This window comes from Notechis scutatus, chromosome 3, assembly GCF_049901735.1.
Source record: "Notechis scutatus isolate UNSWTSFEM ecotype Mainland chromosome 3, rNotScu1.2, whole genome shotgun sequence".
Taxonomy (NCBI): Eukaryota; Metazoa; Chordata; class Lepidosauria; order Squamata; family Elapidae; genus Notechis; species Notechis scutatus.
The window spans coordinates 144,354,214-144,373,299 of NC_142011.1; the positions used below are offsets into that span (position 1 = coordinate 144,354,214).

Genomic DNA, 19,086 nt, shown 5'->3' on the forward strand with positions numbered 1-19,086 from the left:
TATGTTTTCATGGACAGAAAATGATCCTTACATGCTTTCAGAAACAGTATTAAAAGCACAGCAGGATAATTGAACTATGTTAAACTATAACTAATTGCATGTATTACATGTATTGGTAGAAAATAGGTGAATTTTCAGTAAATAAGCACGTTGATGATGTAAATGAACTTAGCAACAGTTCTCCCATGAGCTGTTCAGAGCATCCAGAAGTGGGAGGTGCTTCAGTCTCTTCTGGAAAGTCAAGGCTTAAAACTCCAGGATGCTCCTCCTCCTCCACGGGACACCTCCCCAGTGTCCCCCAGTTTTAGCTCAGCCTTCGTGGTAAGAGGTTGTGCACTCCCTGACTGGAATGGTTTTCTGATTCAGCTAGTCAAAATTCAGGTTTGCTCTTGGGTTAATTCGGCTTGTAAATTTTTCCCCAATTAATTTGGCGATGTCAAGGCTTGTGGCTCTATTAGGTCATTCCCTTGATCAGTTTGAGAGCAATTCTTTGTGGCTGGCGGAGCCTGCCACTCCGCAGGCAGCCTGAGACGGCTGCCATTGGGCTTCCATCGTCGAAATTTGCAGAGCGGCGACTTGGGCTTCACCATCGCCCTTTGTCAGAAATTATAAAATTGATGTCTATGCCTCAGCGGACGCTTCATTTGGCAGAAGAGTCCTGCAGAGGGTCCACAGAGTTTAGGAGTGGATTTCGATCCAGACGGAGTCCCTCCTTAAGGACAGGCCAAGCTTTGGTATGTTCCACTTCTGGATGCTCTGAACAGCTCATAGGAGAAAGGATGTTGGTACTTACCTGATACACCCGTTTTCTGTGAGCTGTGAAGAGCATCCAGCCCCACCCATTTCTTTCCATCTGGTGTGGTTCCGTTCCGGTCAGGGATCTAGATTAGGTGATGAGTTCCGGACTTTAGCACTCAGTCTTCGCAAAACTGGGAAGGTGTCCCATGGAGGAGGAGGAGCGTCCCGGAGTTTTAAGCCCAGCCTTTCCAGAAGAGACTGAAGCACCTCCCACTTCTGGATGCTCTTCACAGCTCACAGAGAACGGGCGTATCAGGTAAGTACCTTTCTATCTTAATGGACTGCTGTAAGAGTATCAAAAGTAGTGAGGTATAGTTGGGTACTAATCATGTTGGCTGAGAATTTTTTTCCCTAATTATATTATAATTGTCAAATATGCAAACAAAGAGGATTTAGGTTCACATTTATTTTCATTGATTTATTTATCCAATGTTTATACTGCTCATCTCACCACGCGAGGTGTCACTGAGTACATCACTCCAAAGCATCAATGTTTAAACTCAAGAGGACACTGTATTACGCAAAAATGTTTGAACAGAAGCTTATGCATCAATCATTATTAAATACGGTACTTCAGATGAGTATTTCTCTCCATCCCTTGAGCTATAGGTAGTCCTCAACTTACAACAATTCATTTAGTGACTGTTTGAAATTACAACAGTACTGAAAAAAGTGACTTATGACCACTTTTCACACTTACACCATTGCAGCATTCCCATGGTCACGTAATCAAAATTCAAGACACTTGGCAACTGACTCACGTTTATGGCCATTGTAGTGTCCCGGGGTCATGTAATCACCTCTTACGACCTTCTGACAAGCAGTGTCAATGGGAAAACCAGATTCACAAAACAACCATTTTACTAACTGAAAAAACTGCAGAGATTCACTTAACAACTGTGGCAAGAAAGGTTGTAAAAGGGAGCAAAATTCACTTAACAGATGTTTCACTTGGCAACAAAATTTTTGCCCTCAACTGTGATCATAAGTTGAGGACTACATGTACTTGCAGTAGTTAAAGACCATGGCTGGGACTTCTTGGTCTATAATGTAGTGAGGAATTAGCAATACCGGCTAACTCTGCTGGGTTTTAAAAGATCAAGCATTCAAGAAAGTACCTAACTGTATTTGATCTGTGTCTTTGATTTGATTTCATTATTCGTACTGTGAATATCCAGTACATCTAGGATACTATTGCAGAGAACAGGCAAAAAAAAATCTTTTGTTCTATGGTAACAGCTGCAAAACCTAATTGTACCTGTATTTTCAGTGCTTTTCATGATTCATAGAAGAGATTTAGGAGATTTTTATGTTATTTTATCAACTGCTTTACTCTTGTTCAAATTTTTTTTAATCATTTATGCAATAGCCATTAATACATAAAGAAAAATAATTCAATATATATTGATATGCTTTGTTCTTTTACAAGACAGTAAAAAATAAGAAAATAAGGTAATATGCATTATCTTCCTCCTGCAGGTGAGAAGAGCAGATGGTGTGCAGATATATTTAAAAACCAAGCAGAAAGTTCTGAAGAAGATTGCTCAGTGTGATATGGTAAGCATGCACACATTTTGCTTCTTTTAATAACAATTGTATCTAACAGGAAAATATCATTGTCTTCTAATGATGATAAACAAATTAGAAGTGAAAAAAACTTTATAAGAATTTTACTTTAAATCATAACGTAGTCTGTGACTTTGCTGTCATTCTGTATCTACACAAAGACTTAATGTGAGAGTCATGGGGGTGGATATATATTTTTTCTCTTGAGAGGGCAGGGCACACACTTTGTATGACTCCAGTTATATTTTTACAGCCTCTGAAGCCTCATGAGATCTCATAGTGGAGATATAGAAGCAAAACAACTCATTTCAGTGACATGTTCCCCCGCCCCCGTTCATAGCATGGAACACTAATCTCTGAATCTCTGCTAGGCTATTGCCATTGATTCCTCTTTTCTAAAGAACCTCAACAAATGTCTAAAATCAATTGAAAAATTCAACCCAACAACCGATGACCTTTGCAAGCCAACTTATTTTTTAAAAGTAAAAGAAATGGAAGAATGAGTATGATATATGAATGTCCACATGCTCTTGTTGCATTCTTACATAAATAGTGCTGTTAACATTGACCTACTGATCTGTCTGAAAGAGAGTTCAGATAGTTAGGTTATTATTTGAACAGCAGCAGTTGGTTAACACAGAGTTGAAAGGATTGATGGTTTGCAAGGCCTGTTTATAGTTAATTGAAGGTTAATTGAAGGTTCAAATTCTTGAACTTCTTTCAGTTTCCATGCACCGTAATGATTGGAAATCAAACTTCTTTGGAAAGGGCAGACTGTTTATATTTGTTAATGGCTTAATTTGCTATTGGGCAATTTTCATGAAAAATTGGCTCCTCTGCATACCGTAATCAATGATACTGAACACCACCAAGAGGTCTAAAAGAACTAGGAGAGCTACCTCTAGAATCTTTATACAGTACATATCTTGATTTTTAAAAAAATCCTTTGAACTAATTATTTTGAATTCCACCAAGAGCATTTGCAGGACTGAGGACTGAAGTTTGTTTTTATTCTTCAAATTTAAGCCTGTGATTCTTGTACACATTTTATATTTTCTTTAGTCTGGAGGTATTTGGATTTATAAATTAGTGGCTGAAACACCAGGAGTCTCTAGTACTCTAACTCTTTTATGAACTATTCCTTTTTTTTCTTCACTTCCATTATAAACCTAAAAATAGCTGCATTGTCAATTAGCAATGGAATTTGTGTACCATGTTGTAATATGAAAGACCCTCTTCTTCCGAAGTATGTGTTTAATTCTACATGCTGACCAGGAATAAGATGAAGATATCATGTGACTGGGTATCAGCATTAAAAAGAGTTTTGTAACTGACTCAAAATAATTTATTGAACACAAAATCTAGTAATTTAGCACTTTAATAAATGTTGTTGAAATATATATTGTAGTTAAACGACTGTGCAAGTGGTAATGGGCTGTGTATTCATTTTTCTAACTATAACTTTCAATTTCAGTTTATAAGTACATGTTGCCAAGAAAAGTATTTCCAAATTTTTAAGCGCTCAAAACCTTTAAGTTTGAGGCTGAGAGATAACATTTTGTTTAATGCTACTGATGAATTCATGAGTGAGACAATGAGTTTTTAATTGCTCACCTTGTATACTACTACTCTACTATATCGTTTGCATCATTTTAAAAGCATGTAAAATGTAGAATTATAGAAATAATTCTGGAGCTATTTGGAATTATAAATTAGCACATCTTTTACTTGACAAGAAGTTGAAAAAAATAATATACAAATTTGTCTTCATGCAGTCTGAATCTTATACAAATTTGAAGGCTGCTTGTTGAATTAATATCCAGTGGAAGGGTTTACTAAGTGTCGCTATTTTTCAATTTTCTCATTTGTGGAATTGAGTAATAGAACTTTACTCTGTTTTTTTTTAAAAAAAAAAATTTGTAACGTTTAGCTGTGTGTGCAGTTAACATTGGGTCCCTCAGGCACATTATAGGTCAGCGTTTTCAAAGCCTGAATGTAGTAAATTAGGAATCATATTTTATGTACAAGTAAATTCCAGTTTCAAAATTATGAGTTTGCTATATCAACAAATCCTTCATTTATTGCAGCAAAGGGAAAATAGATTACTCAGTACAATATTTATTTTGACACATGGCCAATTGATGTTATTCTTGCATAAATGGGTTTCTTTCCTGTTAACTCTTCAATGCTTTTCAGTTGAAAAAGTCATGTCTACAAAATAGCTCAAACACAAGCAAAATTTCATGCTTTATTTTTGTCTTTCACTATTAGGAATTGCATTAGATTGTTAGACTTAAAGTTTGGATCCTTTCTTCCTTATTTTTTGAAGATGTACTTCCACACAGCACTAAACCAAACATTACATATAAGTCCCCCAAAGTTTGCCTATCCCCAATATAAACATTATTCAAATAAGGGTGCCATATTCCACTTTATGCTACTTTATTTTCTAGATGGATTCTCTGTTAATTGTGCTACATCGAATCACAAGTTGTGAGATGATAATCAGCATATTTTATAGGTCCAGAGTTTAACTTGCTGCTTTGCTGTGGTGAACAATGAACAGTGAACTGATATATGATAAACTAGATGCAAATCTAGGATCACATAGTTTTGCTTTGATTCTAATTAGAAATAAAATGCTGAAATCTATTTATTTTCTTTTTTCCTTGTGTGATATTTCAAATCATGGGAACAAAAATTTATGTTTTGTCTGTTGTTCATTGGACTTGTTATCTTGTTATCAGAAAGTATTTTTTAACAGACAATATTTTTGCTTTTTAATTTCTCTGTATTTGCCCACATATTTCTGGAGTTGTGTGGAAGACTATTTGCAGGGACTATTTTTCCAATCTAGGAACTTCTGCCTTGCCTTAAACAATTTAGGTCCTGAACAAAAGGAATATGAGGGGAATCTTTTCCTCTACGTGGCAGGTAGCATCTTTTCCTCAAGAAGTATATGAAATATGCTATTTGCATAACACAGAGGTAAGGAACTATGGGCCTTTTACAATCTGTGAACTTTAGCTCCCAGAACTCAGGAATTCTGGGAGTTGAAATTCATCGATAGTAAAAGGCCATGGTTCACCACCCCTGGCCTAAGAGGCTGTATATGGAGAATGTCTGAATTCTATTGGCTGATAAGGGAATATTTCAGAACAGGAACATACTGCAAAAGGGGCACTGCTAAGGGAACATTCTGACCAAGCATTGATTTGCAGCTGGTTATATCATTCATATAATATAGCCATGCTAGGAATGTGCCAGCATTCCACCTCTCCAATAGCTACTTTAGAAGAAAGTGTAAAATATATTCTGAACATTGCAGATAGGCCCTTCCAAACATGACTGAAAATTTCCCCATGTAAAATGTTCGTTTTGGTAAACTTCAAGATATTATAAATCTGTATGCCAAACATTACTGTGATTCATTATGAACAGTGAAACAATTAAAAGTTTTGGCAAGTTAATTTTGCCATGATAGCACACATGAGAATGCTTCTGCACCATAATAATGACATGGTGGACAAAACAATTGGATGGTAAAAGTTATGAACTCCAGTATGCAGAAATAAAATCCTTCCTTATCCAATCCTAGGTACAGAGATAAGAATGTGACACAGATGCTGCTTAACATCTTAAAACTTAACAGTTTTGGGCTGTTTAATTTTCTTCTTGTGTTTTGCTTCCAATTCAAGTGTCAAATATTACTGTGATGCTTTGTATAGTCATTGGCACATTGTTGTGTTTCCATAGCTGTTCTAGATTAGAAGCAGCAAAAGAATAAATCCTGGAGAAAGATAAATGGTCTCTTGATCACAAGTGAGATTAAAGAGCTTTCTTTTTTCCTCTTCTCTTATCTATTCACTGTTGTGCTATAAAATAAGCCACTTAAATAATATAACAGCCCCAAACCAAAAGGAACCAGGGAATGTAAAATTGGTTCTTTCAGCTTAGTAGTCTTCATGGCTAATAATAATACTAATGAATCACAGCAGTGTAAGGAAATATGGTTGTGGTACTCGAAATTATAGTAAGGTTTACAATGAAATATAGTACTGTCCAAATTAAGATTATAAATATTTAATGAAAGGTTCAGTGTACATGGTTGCACTATTAGTGATTCTGATTTGTAAACCTTTTCTTGTTTATTAAAAGATAAAAATATGGCTTTGTTTTAAAGAGAAAAAATGCATTTTCTTGTTAATATCTAGTTGCAATTTGAGCTAAATCTCTGTGAATATATTATAGATTAACTGTCAGGTGTAATAAAAGAGAGAGGCAACACTTGTAAAATTGATGAGATTGCAGAGTAAGAAGGATTTTCTTCTAAATTTGAAGTGTGATAGCATATGTCATTTTTTTAAACAAGAATTTGAGAAGTCTTCAGGTTTCAGAGTACACTAATCATAGCACATAGGGAATGATTTCAAAGTATAAAGCTTTGGGGAAAAGAAATTGACAGCTTCCGTATAAATTTGAGTGAGGTGCAAAATTCACTTATCAACAAGTGTCACATGGTTGAGGTAAGAATGGTACATAGAATATAAAGAATTGAATATTGATGAAGTAAGTTATAATTTTACTATCTTTTCTGAAGAGCTGTTGTTAAGAATCCAAAAATACCTGAGCTATTCAAGGTATTTCATTGTTTACAATATAAGGAAATGTAACAAAACAATGCTGCATTTTATAAGGGGAAATATCTTCGTTACCTCATACACACAAGGCATTTTCCATGCATTGCTACATTGTTCCCAGATTGCAAAAATTTAATGCCAGTTACTTCTTGTTTAAGGAATCATGAGTTTGCAATTCATGACAACAATGGCAAGAGTGGTAACTGAAGAGCTTTCTGTTTTTGGAAAGCCTTTATTGTTTTCAAATTAAATATGTCTCAAATCTCTGCATGTTGAGTATTTTAAACTGTTGCCTTTTTTTTGAATACTAGCACATTATTTTATCCCATTTTGTCTGGAGGAAGTAGTCTCCTCTGCTCTCATTGTATTAACATGGTAAAACATTATAGTCATTATTTAAAAATCAACTACTTTTAAATTCTAATCAGGCAGCCTGAATGCAATTTTGGAAATAGCTTTGGTTTCTAACATTCAACTTTTAATATCTATATAGCTGATTTAGACAACTAAAAGAGCCAACATGAACCCTTCATTTAATGCATTTAATGCAGTTAATAGACTTCTGATGTGGTAGGCAAAATTAGAGTCAAAATAATAGACAAAATCTATTGTATCTACATTACTTAAGCTGATTTGCATAAATTGTGATTTGTGACTATTTACATCATTTAAGTCAGTGATCCCCAACCTTTTTTATGCCGCGGCCCAGTACTGGCATCAGCTGGGCGCCGCGGCCCGGTACCGGCATCAGCTGGGTGCCGCCATCTTTTTTTGATGAAAAAGTGCTTCCGGTGAGCTTTCTACCCGGAAAAGCTCACCAGAAGCACTTTTTCATCAAAAAAAGATGGCGGCGCCCAGCAAACCAGCGGCCCGGTAGGACTTGTTCCGTGGACCGGTACCGGTCCGCGGACCGGTGGTTGGGGACCCCTGATTTAAGTCATTGTATAGTTACATTGTATACTTAGATATTCTGAATAATGGACACAGTTTCACGGTTATTTCAGTGGAAATTTTTGAACTTGTCTGAATCAGGTAAATAGAACAATTTACAGCCTTTCTTAACTGGGCTCTATGGTTGAAAAAAACCCTTATTGTTTTTGCAATTTTGCCCACCACACATAATGCTAGTACTCAACATGCTAGGAATGTTTATGCTCTGTAAATTTTTATACTTTTCTGTTGTAAACATTGTAAAATAAGAATCGTGTAGTTTAGAATTGTGCTGTGAAGTTTTTTACATATTTTGCAATTTTCTCTGAGACTTTGAAAATTATTTCAAAGGTTGGGAGTGCTTATGTTAGATTAATAGACTTAGAGGAAAAAATAACATTTCACTAGTTCTAAATAGCTTCAACAGCTTCAGGCTACTTTTAGGCCCTATTTTCTTCTTTTATTTTCAATGCTGTTAAGACTTGCAATTTGTCCTAATAACCTTCTCCCAAATAAGCTTGCCCATAGGATAACAATCTAATTTCAAAATCTTTTCTGGTGCTTTCAGAGGTGATTGGGCCATGAAAGCACCTTTTCTGTTAAGATGCTGGTTTTTGCAGTCCTTTTTCTGGCATTCACAGGTGCTATTTTACTGCTAAATCTTCTGAATTTTCAGGGCCTTTGAAAATTTTGCTGTTTTGTTGTTCTGCTACTTTTATTGTTTTCATTGTTATAGTTTTTAGATGGCTTGAGGATTTCACTTTAAAAATCTGTGTTATAATATTAATTAGAAGAACCATTCCTTGCCTTTCAACTGCATCCAAGGGAAAAAAGAATATATTCCTGTTGGACATAATGTGAACAGCAATGCTTAACATTTCAAACACCATTATTGTCACTTGGGAATCCTGGTAATATGGTATGCTTTACATTAGTTAAGAACTCATTTTCAGTTTAAAAGTTTGGTTTATTTACTATTTTAAATAGTTCTTGGTGGGCTTTTCAATCAGCTGCAGATGGACATGTGTTTTTTTTTTTTTTTAACAACAGCATTAGCAGGATTTTTGAACATGTATTCTTCTGTCATGAAGGCATGGTCCTACTTAGTCTAAAAGTTGGCAGTGAAGGGGAATTAAAAGGTGGGAAGTGCTGTATTTTATAGTTACTTAGAATTCAAGTGTTTGTATTGCCTTCATTGAGCAACATCGGCAGCGTGGGCCACACAGGCACCAATAACGGAAATTTGTTGAGCCACAACCTGGGCCTCTCCATCGCCATTCATTAGGCATTATAAAATAGATGTGTTTGCATCCGCTGAGGCCTCCTTTGGCAGAAGAGTTCTGCAACGGGTCCACAGGGACCAGGAGGGATTCCAGGCCAGACGGAGTCCCTCCTGTAGGACAGGCCAAGCTTTGGTATGTCCCACTACTGGATGCTCTGAACAGCTCATGGGAGAAAGAGCGTTGGTACTTACCTGACACGCCCATTCTCTTTGAGCTGTGAAGAGCATCCAGCCCCACCCTTTTTCCGTCTGGTGAGGTCCTGTTTCGGCCAACGAATTGTTAGGGCATTGAGGACGAGGGTGTTTATTTCTCTCGTCTTTGCCAAAACTGGGGAACGCTGGGGAGGAGTCCCGTGGAGGAGGAGGAGTGTTCCACAAATTAAGCCCAGCCTAGACATGCAGAGACTGAAGCACCTCCCACTACTGGATGCTCTTCACAGCTCAAAGAGAACGGACGTGTCAGGTAAGTACCAACGCCCTTTTTCACATTACGACCATCGCAGCATCCCCCTAGTCATGTGGTCAAGATTCAGATGCTTGGCAATTGACTCATACTTATGGCGGTTGCTGTGTCCCAGAGCTATGTGATTTCCTTTTGCGACCTTTTGACAAGCAAATTCAATGTGAAAGTGATTGATTTAACTAACTAAACAACTGCAATGATTCACTTAACAACCGTAGCACAAAAGATCGTAAAATGGGGCAAAAATAACTGCCTCACTTAACAACATAAATTTGGGGCTCTGTAGTGATCATAAGTCAAGGACTTCCCATACTATGTGATTTAGTATAGGATCATGTTTGAGTTTTACTGAAATAAATCTTTACAGGTTGCTGTTCCATGTACTGCTGGGGACAACCAGGCTAGCTGTGTATCAAAAAATAAATAAAGAATCTTACAGTAGTATCTCCCCCCCCCCCCCCCATTTCTTTGTTTAAAATTGTACTTGTTCATTTGGGTATGTAAGATATCAGACTCTTATAGGACATTTTTCATTGCTTTCCTTTCAGGCTGCAGCCATCTGAGTCCTCAAAATCTTTGTTAGAATTTTAATGTGGGATGTGGCAGAGAGGCTGCTATGGAAAGAAAGGGATCAGAAAATTTTCTCTCTATTGAATTCCTCAACTTAAATATTCCCTGGGAATTCAAACCAAGTTCAGCTTCCATGTTGTGTTCCACTCTTACCCCATTGTACTCCCACTGAGGCAGGAACCTTGCTTTATTACCTCTTTTGTTGCTTTTTCTTCTTTTAAATTATCTCTTCTTACCAGCAGTTGTTACTGGGGGGACGGGACAATAAGAGAAAATGAATTTTTAAACAGAATTGGGACCCCAGAAGTTCTTGTTTTTCAAGCTCTAGTCCCATAACTATCTTTTCTCCACCTGCAAATATTCCTGTTTGTTACAAATAGATGTAATTAATGGTTACTATTTTTAAAATAAAATATTTAAAAGAAAATGGGACCACATAATACAGGAGACACTGTTTCTTATACATTGTCTAGGTGTAGGAAAAAGATTTGATTCTAAGCAAGCTAAGCACATGAAGGAGGAGAAGGACAGGTATCTCAATTTTACTTTTTTCCATCAACATCCTTTTTGCCTTTCATGAGTTAGAGGATCATTTTTGAAACTAGGAAACGTTTCTGTCAATGTAGTACCAATGATTTTGAGTCTTCATTTTTTTTCTTGAGCAGTAAATCATGTAGAAATCCTTCAAGATCAACGAAGATTTTCTGAAGCTTTCTCTTCAACTCATAATGACAGGAAGAGTTAAGAGACTGGAGCTAACATCCTCTTTGTTTTGTCACATTATTTTCCTGCATTCTGTTTCTCCCCAGTGTCAGGTTTCCAAGTGATGAAATCCATTTAAAAAGAAAAGTACAAAGTCCATCTTTCAAAAAGATCTCTTTTATTTAGGAAAGCATCAAATTGGCAAAGTCCGTGGTAATTCCGGATCTGACCCAACCCAGAATTACCCCACAATATTAGAAGTTAGAAACAACCCCCAAAAGTCACATTCTCCAATAGAAGTAATTCAACGTTGCCTGATGTCATAAATCTCCACCTCCAGGGGCCCAAGCACCTCTAGGAGCCCAAACTCGTTTCCCATGGGAAAGAAGATCACCTAGCCAAAACACTCTCTTTATCTCCACTGTTCCCCCCTTAGGAATGTGTCAAGCCCGAAACCCTTCTCCCCATAACTGCCACAGAGAAAGTAAGAAAAAAGAATATATACTAAGACAACTAAAATGGCTACACGTATGTCAATTTCGGGCTTGACACCCAGATTTGTTGCAGTGTGAAACCCTCTGTTCAGTGGATTCATATTCCAGTCCTGTGACTTTCAGCAAAACTATACCTCTATTAGGAATGGCTTCTTTGTTTTTTGGGGCATACTAAATAACATTTCAAATATTTACAAATTTTAATATGCACATTTCCTGAGGGCTAGTGATTTCAAGATTCCTTTCCATACATGATATAATAAACCTACTAGAATATGACACACTGCTTATACTCACAATTGACTGAATGACGCTTCAGCTTGGAGGGAAGTATGAAATGGAGAGTTGTTTTATGGTGATGGAGTGGTTAGAATGCAGGTTAACTCTTGCCCACTGCCAGGACTTCAGTCCTCACAAGCTCAAGGTTGACTTATCCTTCCATTCTTCCGAGGTCGGTAAAATGAGGACCCTGATTGTTGGGGGCAATATGCTGATTCTGTAAACTGCTTAGAGAGGGCTATAAAATACTCTGAAATGGTATATAAGTGCTGTTGCTTTTACTATTGTTCCTGAGTTTGGGATGCAGTGGCCTAGTGGTTAAGATGCTGGACTTCTCTACCAAACAGTTGGCAATTTGAGACCCAAATACCTCATGACAGGGTGAGGTCCCATTCTTGTCTCTCACAGGGTGAGGTCCAACCTACTTAGGTTTCCCAGTTTGAAAGTATGCAAATAAGAGTAGAAAAATAGATACCACTTCGGTGGGAAGGTAACAGTGTTCCATGCACCTCAGTATGTAGTCAGGTTGGCCACATGACCATGGAAGCATCTTCGGACAATGCTGGTTCCTTTGGCTGTGAATTGGAGATGAGCACCACACCATTAAATTGGATATGGCAGTACAAAGGAAACCTTTACCTTTACTTTGTGCTGTTAAACATTGTTATCAGTGACTTGGATGAGGGAGTTTACCATGGGGTTTACCAAGTATTCATGGGGAAGGGAGAAAGATAAGATTCAAAAAGTTCTGTAGAGACTTAAACAGTGGACTTAAATGAATATGGAGAAACAAAATATTCTGCATCTGGACAGGAAAAATATGGCGTGAATGTTGGCTGGAGGAGACTTGATATGGCAGTAGTACATTTGAAAGGATCTGGGATCTGGATTTACTCTTCAGTCACAACTTAAACGTAAACTAACAATGCGATGCAGGTGCTAAAAGCTGTTCAGAGTCGCCTCAAGGTGGATGGCAAATAAACTTAATAAATAATGAAGATAAAAAAGGTGAGTGCTATTTTGAGGTGGAGTATATATCACCGCTACTAATTATACTATTCTCCTATGCTGTGTTCAGGCCCCATTTGTAGTAGTATATTCTGCAAACCTAGCAGTTCGAAAACGTAAAAATGCACGTAGAAAAATAGGGACTACCTTTGGTGAGAAGGTAATAGCGTTCCGTGCACCTTCGGTGTTTAGTCATGCTGGCCACATAACCACGGAGATGTCTTCAGATAGCACTGGCTCTTCGGCTTTGTAATGGAGATGAGCACTGCCCCCTAGTACCAGAAACGACTAGCACGTGTATACGAGGGGAACCTTTACCTTTATCTTATTCTGTGAACCACAACTGAAAAAGAACCAAGGCCAACTGGAGAAATTTCAGAGGGAGCTACCAAGAAGGTGAAGGGTCAGAAAAACAAATCATGTGAGGAATAAAGCATGTTGGTACAAAAAAAGATAACTAAGGGAAGATCTGATAGCAGTTTTCAGATATGTGAGAGGGACTAATCTTATTCTCTGTTGTTCAGAACCAAATTCAATGGGTTAAATTTTCAAAGATGGAGGTTCAGGCTAAACTTCAGGAGGAACCTCCTGACTATACAAATTGTCACTCCTTGTAACATGCTATTACATGATATGCGAGTTCTCCTTCATTAGAAGTCTTCAAACAGAAGTTGCATAGTCATGTGTCAGAGATGCGTCTGTGGAACTAGCTAATATTATAGCCTTTTCCAACGTTATTCCATGTGATTATTTTGAGCGTTATTAGGCTGGATGTTGCCGACTGAGTTAATGATCTGGCCAAAGAGAGGCTGCTTAACTTTCTCCCGTTATCTTCAAACTTCATCTGCATGAGATATATGGGCCTAAGTTACTTTTCCTTCAGAAGTTCAAGAAAGTGAGTAATCTATAACAGAAGTAGTTTATTAACGTGATGACTTAAATATTATTCCCCATGATTCTGAAATTTATGCTTGCCTTCTACAGAAGTATGGATTACTGTGTATTGCATAACAAGAACATGGCAATAAATCCAAAGATTACCTGCTAAAGAGCTGGAAGGGAAAAACTTTTGATGTGGCTTAGCTACAGAAGCCAACTGCACATTTTATTACATTTTTTTGTATAAGTTGCGGACATTGTGAATTGGGTGGAGTATTCAGATTTAGTAGGAAATATTTTACACAAAATAATCATTGGCTCTCCTCATGTTCTTGCATGTAGCAATCAGTTACTGGATCTTTTAACTTTGTAGTCAGTGTTTTGCTTTGAAGTTGAACTAAAGCACATTTTGTTTTATTTATAGATAAATTCAGCTATGATTCAAACAATTTCCCTTTATGACATCACATTTTGGATAATTATATATTCTGTTAAATGTATATTTTGTGTTCAGGTAGTTCCTATAAGTTCTAAGCAGGGATATATAAATGTGTTCAATTGTTGACAAAAAAAACGTTATTCAAATGCTATGGAAATCAATGTTTTTAAAATTCTAATAAATGAAATTTGCTTCCATGTACATTTATTTTAATTATAAAACAGTCTTTTTTCTACATATGGAATGTCTTTTCCACCAGTATATTTTATCTTCTAAAAGTAACAACTAATAAAATGCTTCATGGTCTAGTAATCAGTAGCATTGGATCCATTTTGCATTCCATTTGACATATAAGGAACGTAATAGATGGCCAGATCAGGAGGAAAATGGTTCTTTCCCTTTACATCATTTGCTAGTATGTTGTGGAAGTCCTCCTCATTTTCTTGAATATTGTAATATTTTTGGTTGCATCTGAATTATGAAATTTGAAAGCTCATCAGATGTATCTGGCCTATTTCAGTAAGAGAGAATTTGTCTGCTTATATTCTTCTCTAAAACCTAAGATAAAGAAAAGACCTTCAATAGAGGGCCTTGAAAGAATGGAAGAAGGTAGAAAATAAAACTCATTTTTGTCCCAATCATCTTTGGTGGGGATCGTTTGAAAACACCTTTCCATTCTGTCACTTGTCCAAGGCCCCTCATTCATATAGGAATTGTAAACAGTTGATATTGCTGTCTTATCACATTGCATCCCCGTGGCATCATGGCTCAGTTCTAGAAAAACACTGTGAAATGTTTCTTCAGTGCTCGTGTTTCATCTCTCTCCCACCTTTCCTTATTTCTCATCCTTCACAGTTACAGGAGGAGTAGCTTTCTTATCTCACCCCTCAGACAATGGTGTTTAAACAGGTTTTCCCCCCTTGCCATGTGGGGGATGAGCAGCAACAAGGGAAGACAGAGGCAAGGCGTCAGCAGCTGCTGTTGTCCATCCTTAAAGTTACCCAGGGAATGCAGGCTTGCAATGGGAGTGGAAGGAACTCAACGGTGAAACAGGAGTTGAACCTGGTAGGGTTATGTTAGGTACAAATATAAAAAGGTTTTGAGCAGAACAGATGAGAAATACAAGCAATGGTGTGGGGAGAATGTAGACTAGCATCTTAGCTAGCCTTTACTTACTGTTATCCTTGTCTGTGGAGATTCTCAGTCATCCAGGTCATGGTTGTTCCAAAAGTGCTTTTTCCAGAGGCAACTGGGACTTTCTGGCTTTTCTTTGAAGACATTTTGCTTCTCATCCAAGAAGCTTCTTTAGCTCTGGAGGTTCTGAAGAAGCTTCTTGGATGAGAAGCGAAATGTCTTCAAAGAAAAAAACCAGAAACTCCAGTTGCCTCTTGAAAAAGCACCTTTTGGACAATTTCTGCCCTGGTTCTAATGTCTTTTATATGTAGTTTGGGACCTTCTTTGCAGCTATTAATATAACGGTGCTATGACATATGTTTTAGTGAATTTGAGATGCTACTTTAGGCACATTAGGTTTACTTTCCCAAGTGGAAATCAAGCAGGCAAGCAATTGACTTCAGTGTGAGCTTACTTCAGTGCGCAAAACATTTATTTTGTTACCTTACCTTCTCCATTAAAAAGTTTGCTACATTTTTATGAAAAGCACATTTGGGTGTTAGTCTTTGAAACAATGAGACATCCCCCATAATGTGTGTATTACAAAACTTAGCTCATAGCACCTATTAGCTTGTCCTTTTTTAAAAAAAAATCTACATTTTCTAGAGAAAGTGCTAAATTCTAAGAATAGGATAATGCAGATAGGGCTTATTTTTTATTTAGAATTTTTCTGTTTACATCTAGTATTATTGCAATAAGTGGTTGTTTCAATAAAAGCGTCAAAGGCTTCAATTTTGAAGGATAGACTTGCTGAATAATGCTTTTTGTTTCTTGAGCAGAGGGCAGTTTAATCGGAGAGGTTACAATAGGTTCTTAAAAGAGATAATGCTGCAAAACAGCAGGCTTGCTTCAGCTGCAGACAAAGAGAAAAAATGAAGACAGGTGCTAAGGAGAGCAACATCAACTTTGCTCTGTGCAATGAACTGGAAAGAGAAAAAAACTGGTGGAGAGAAAAAGGGAAGAAGATGAGTGAAAACAAATTAGAAAGCCTCTGCAGGTCCTTAGGAAGAACAGAATGACAGAGTTGGAAGGGACTTTGGAGGTCTTCTAGTCCAAACCCCTTGCTCAGGCAGGAAACCATATGCCATTCCAGAAAAATGGCTGTCCAAACTCTTCTTTAAAACCTCCAATAATGGAACATTCACAACTTCTGAAGGCAAGCCATTCCATATTTTGAAACACATAGATGATTAAAAATGTATTTATAGGCAAGATAAAATAGAAAAAGTGTTGCGAACATTTATAAAGCGTTTTTATTAAAGCTGTTTGAAAATGTTGCGAAAAGTGACAGGATTCCTTATTTATTTGGATTTTAAATATGATCATTGTGAAACAATGTTTAAGAATAAAATGTGCATAAATGTGTTATTTGAAAATTAATATCTTTTTTTAAATTTAGATATCTTTTTAAATAATGCCAGGCAAGAAAAACTGCAGTCATGCTGAAATTTCAGTTCATTAAGTACTTGTATGATTTAAGTTGTAGTATAAATTTATAAGGCACAGACTACTTAATATTTTGTTTTCCAAATGAGACAGTGCAGGATTACATATGGGTCTCAACTTACAACCACAGTTGAATCTAAAAGCTTCTGTTGCTAAGTAGACATTTGTTAAGTGAATTTTGCCCTGTTTTACAACCTTTCTTGCCACAGTTGTTAAATGAATCACTGGAGTTTTTAAGTTAGTAACTTGGTTGTTAAGTGAATCTGGCTTCCCCATTGACTTTGTGTCGGCGTTCCAGCAACCCTCCATTCCAATCAATAACTCCGAGACAGACATATCTCAAAGGAACCTTTATTTGGATAGTAACTGGCACATCTGTGGAATCCCGAAACTGAAAGTCCATCCCCCCTTAACTATCACCACATCACATGGTCCAATCACCATCCATCCTAAAGTAAGATTCCCAATTCATTATGCGCCAAACTCAGCGACCTTGATCCAAACAAAAGAATTTTATTTTGTCTAACTTGATATACTCAAATGAATTCCTCTCTCCCACTTCTTTCAGGCTCAATTGTAGCAGCCTAGGAGCATCAAATCTCAATATGGCTTCCAAAGCTGACACTTTGCTTTTTGGAAGGTCACAAAAGGTGATCATATGACCCTGGGACATTGCAGTCTTCATAAATATGAGTCAGTTGTCAAACATCTGAATTTTGCTCATGTGACTATAGGGATGCCTCAATGGCCACAAGGGTATAAAACGGTCTTAAGTTGCTTTTTTAGTGCCATTGTAACTTCGAACATCACTAAATTAATGGTTATAAGTTGAGAATTACTGTATATGAGCTTGTTTAAAATATTCCAAACATCTTTGGAATAAAAATAACAGAATAACCCTTAAAATTAAAACTAAACAAATGTAGGTTTCCTTGCTTAGAGCAAATTCCCTATTAAGGGATTGATTATTTTAATCTAAGAATTTGCTTTATATGAAAAGCAAAGGCTACTGCAATTTCTGCAGTAAATGTTTCTTCCCACATAAACTATTTGAACATTTTCTGCTGAAACCATCAGAACATGTTTACCATTATATTGTGAGATTGTTCTAGTTGTATCCTGTTTCCCATTTAATTGTTTACTTGCAATAGCTACTACTGTTAAAAGATCAAAATAATGTCTTAGCAAAGAAAAGAACCTTTCTAATAGTGGAAACAAAGGGGGAAATGTTGCATTACACTGAAGTTGGTGAAAAATCCTTAGTCCTAAGACATTCTTTTAACTACTGAGCCTGACATAATAAAAGAATTCTAATAAAATTCATAGTGATCTGATGCATTCGGCCTCTTTCTGCTATGAGTACCAGGCACATTAGAAATCCAACTGTGGGAAAAATGCTTTTGCTATACACAGAGACCGGGAAGAAAACATAGTTGAGTAATGTAGTGCTTGAGAATAGTGCTTTAAAAATTATGACAACAGTTATGTACTACAGTGGACTACAAAATTTGATGTCATGCCTCAAAACTCCCATTTTTTAAAATCCTGGTTCAATGTCTTGTTTATGTGAATTGCTTAATGTGAGATTTTCAGGGAATGTGACTCTTGCATAAAGTGAGACCAACCTGTGTAAAACAATGAAATTAAATAATAAATACATTTGATATCCTTGTATATGCAGTATGACTGTGTGAAATCCAAAATTAACATTGGCAGGATTAATTATGACATGTTTGGAGACTTGTACTAATAGTGCCAGGAAGGTGTGAAATTCATAATGCGAGTAACTGTAGGATTAAGGTGAAACTTTAGTGATACTGAAGATTATTTCATTGGGTTTTTGTGATCTGTAAGGATGGACAGACTTCCTAACTACTTCTCCTTAACTTCCTAACTATTAAAAACTATCAGAATTCATTTGGAGATAAGGACTTTGGAGAAATGAATGCTTCTTGAAGGATACAAAAAGTAGTGATAGAGCTTTTGTTAAAGAAATAAAATTTAGATTGACTAGATTGAGATAATTATTTTCAGAAACATCAGATTTAGCAATTGAAGATGGAGTAAACATCATTTTCCATTTGTTTTCTTGCTTACTTTGAGTCAAAAGAAGATGTTATCTAGCAGAGGCTGCTACAATCAGTTGAATCAGAGGATTTGTTTAGATAGCAGACAGATGATCTTTGACATGAGTTGCCATTGAAGGTATCCTTTGGGACAAGAGTGATGAGAGAAGGAGACAAGAAATCAGTCCTTGATCAAAGGAATGTGCTCTTTTTCTGTTTTACTTCTTACCAAATACTTTTTCAAGTCAAGTCAACTAGAAATATAATTAGACAGTCGTGCCATGCCATGCCAGATATAATCCTGATATTGCAGCATACAGATTGTACAATATTTTCCTTGAGGCTCTTATC

The 19,086-nt window shown here is 36.6% G+C and overlaps 1 protein-coding gene across 10 annotated transcripts in view; it reads left to right on the forward strand.

Annotated features, from left to right (window-relative positions):
- Positions 1-19,086, forward strand: part of ATXN1 (ataxin 1) — a 231,161-nt gene that overhangs the window by 138,269 nt on the left and 73,806 nt on the right. For all 10 annotated transcript variants that reach the window (XM_026670015.2, XM_087961349.1, XM_026670013.2 and 7 more), the window contains one exon: positions 2,278-2,355. The gene's annotated coding sequence lies outside the window, so the exon portion shown is untranslated. The remainder of the gene's footprint in view (positions 1-2,277; positions 2,356-19,086) is intronic.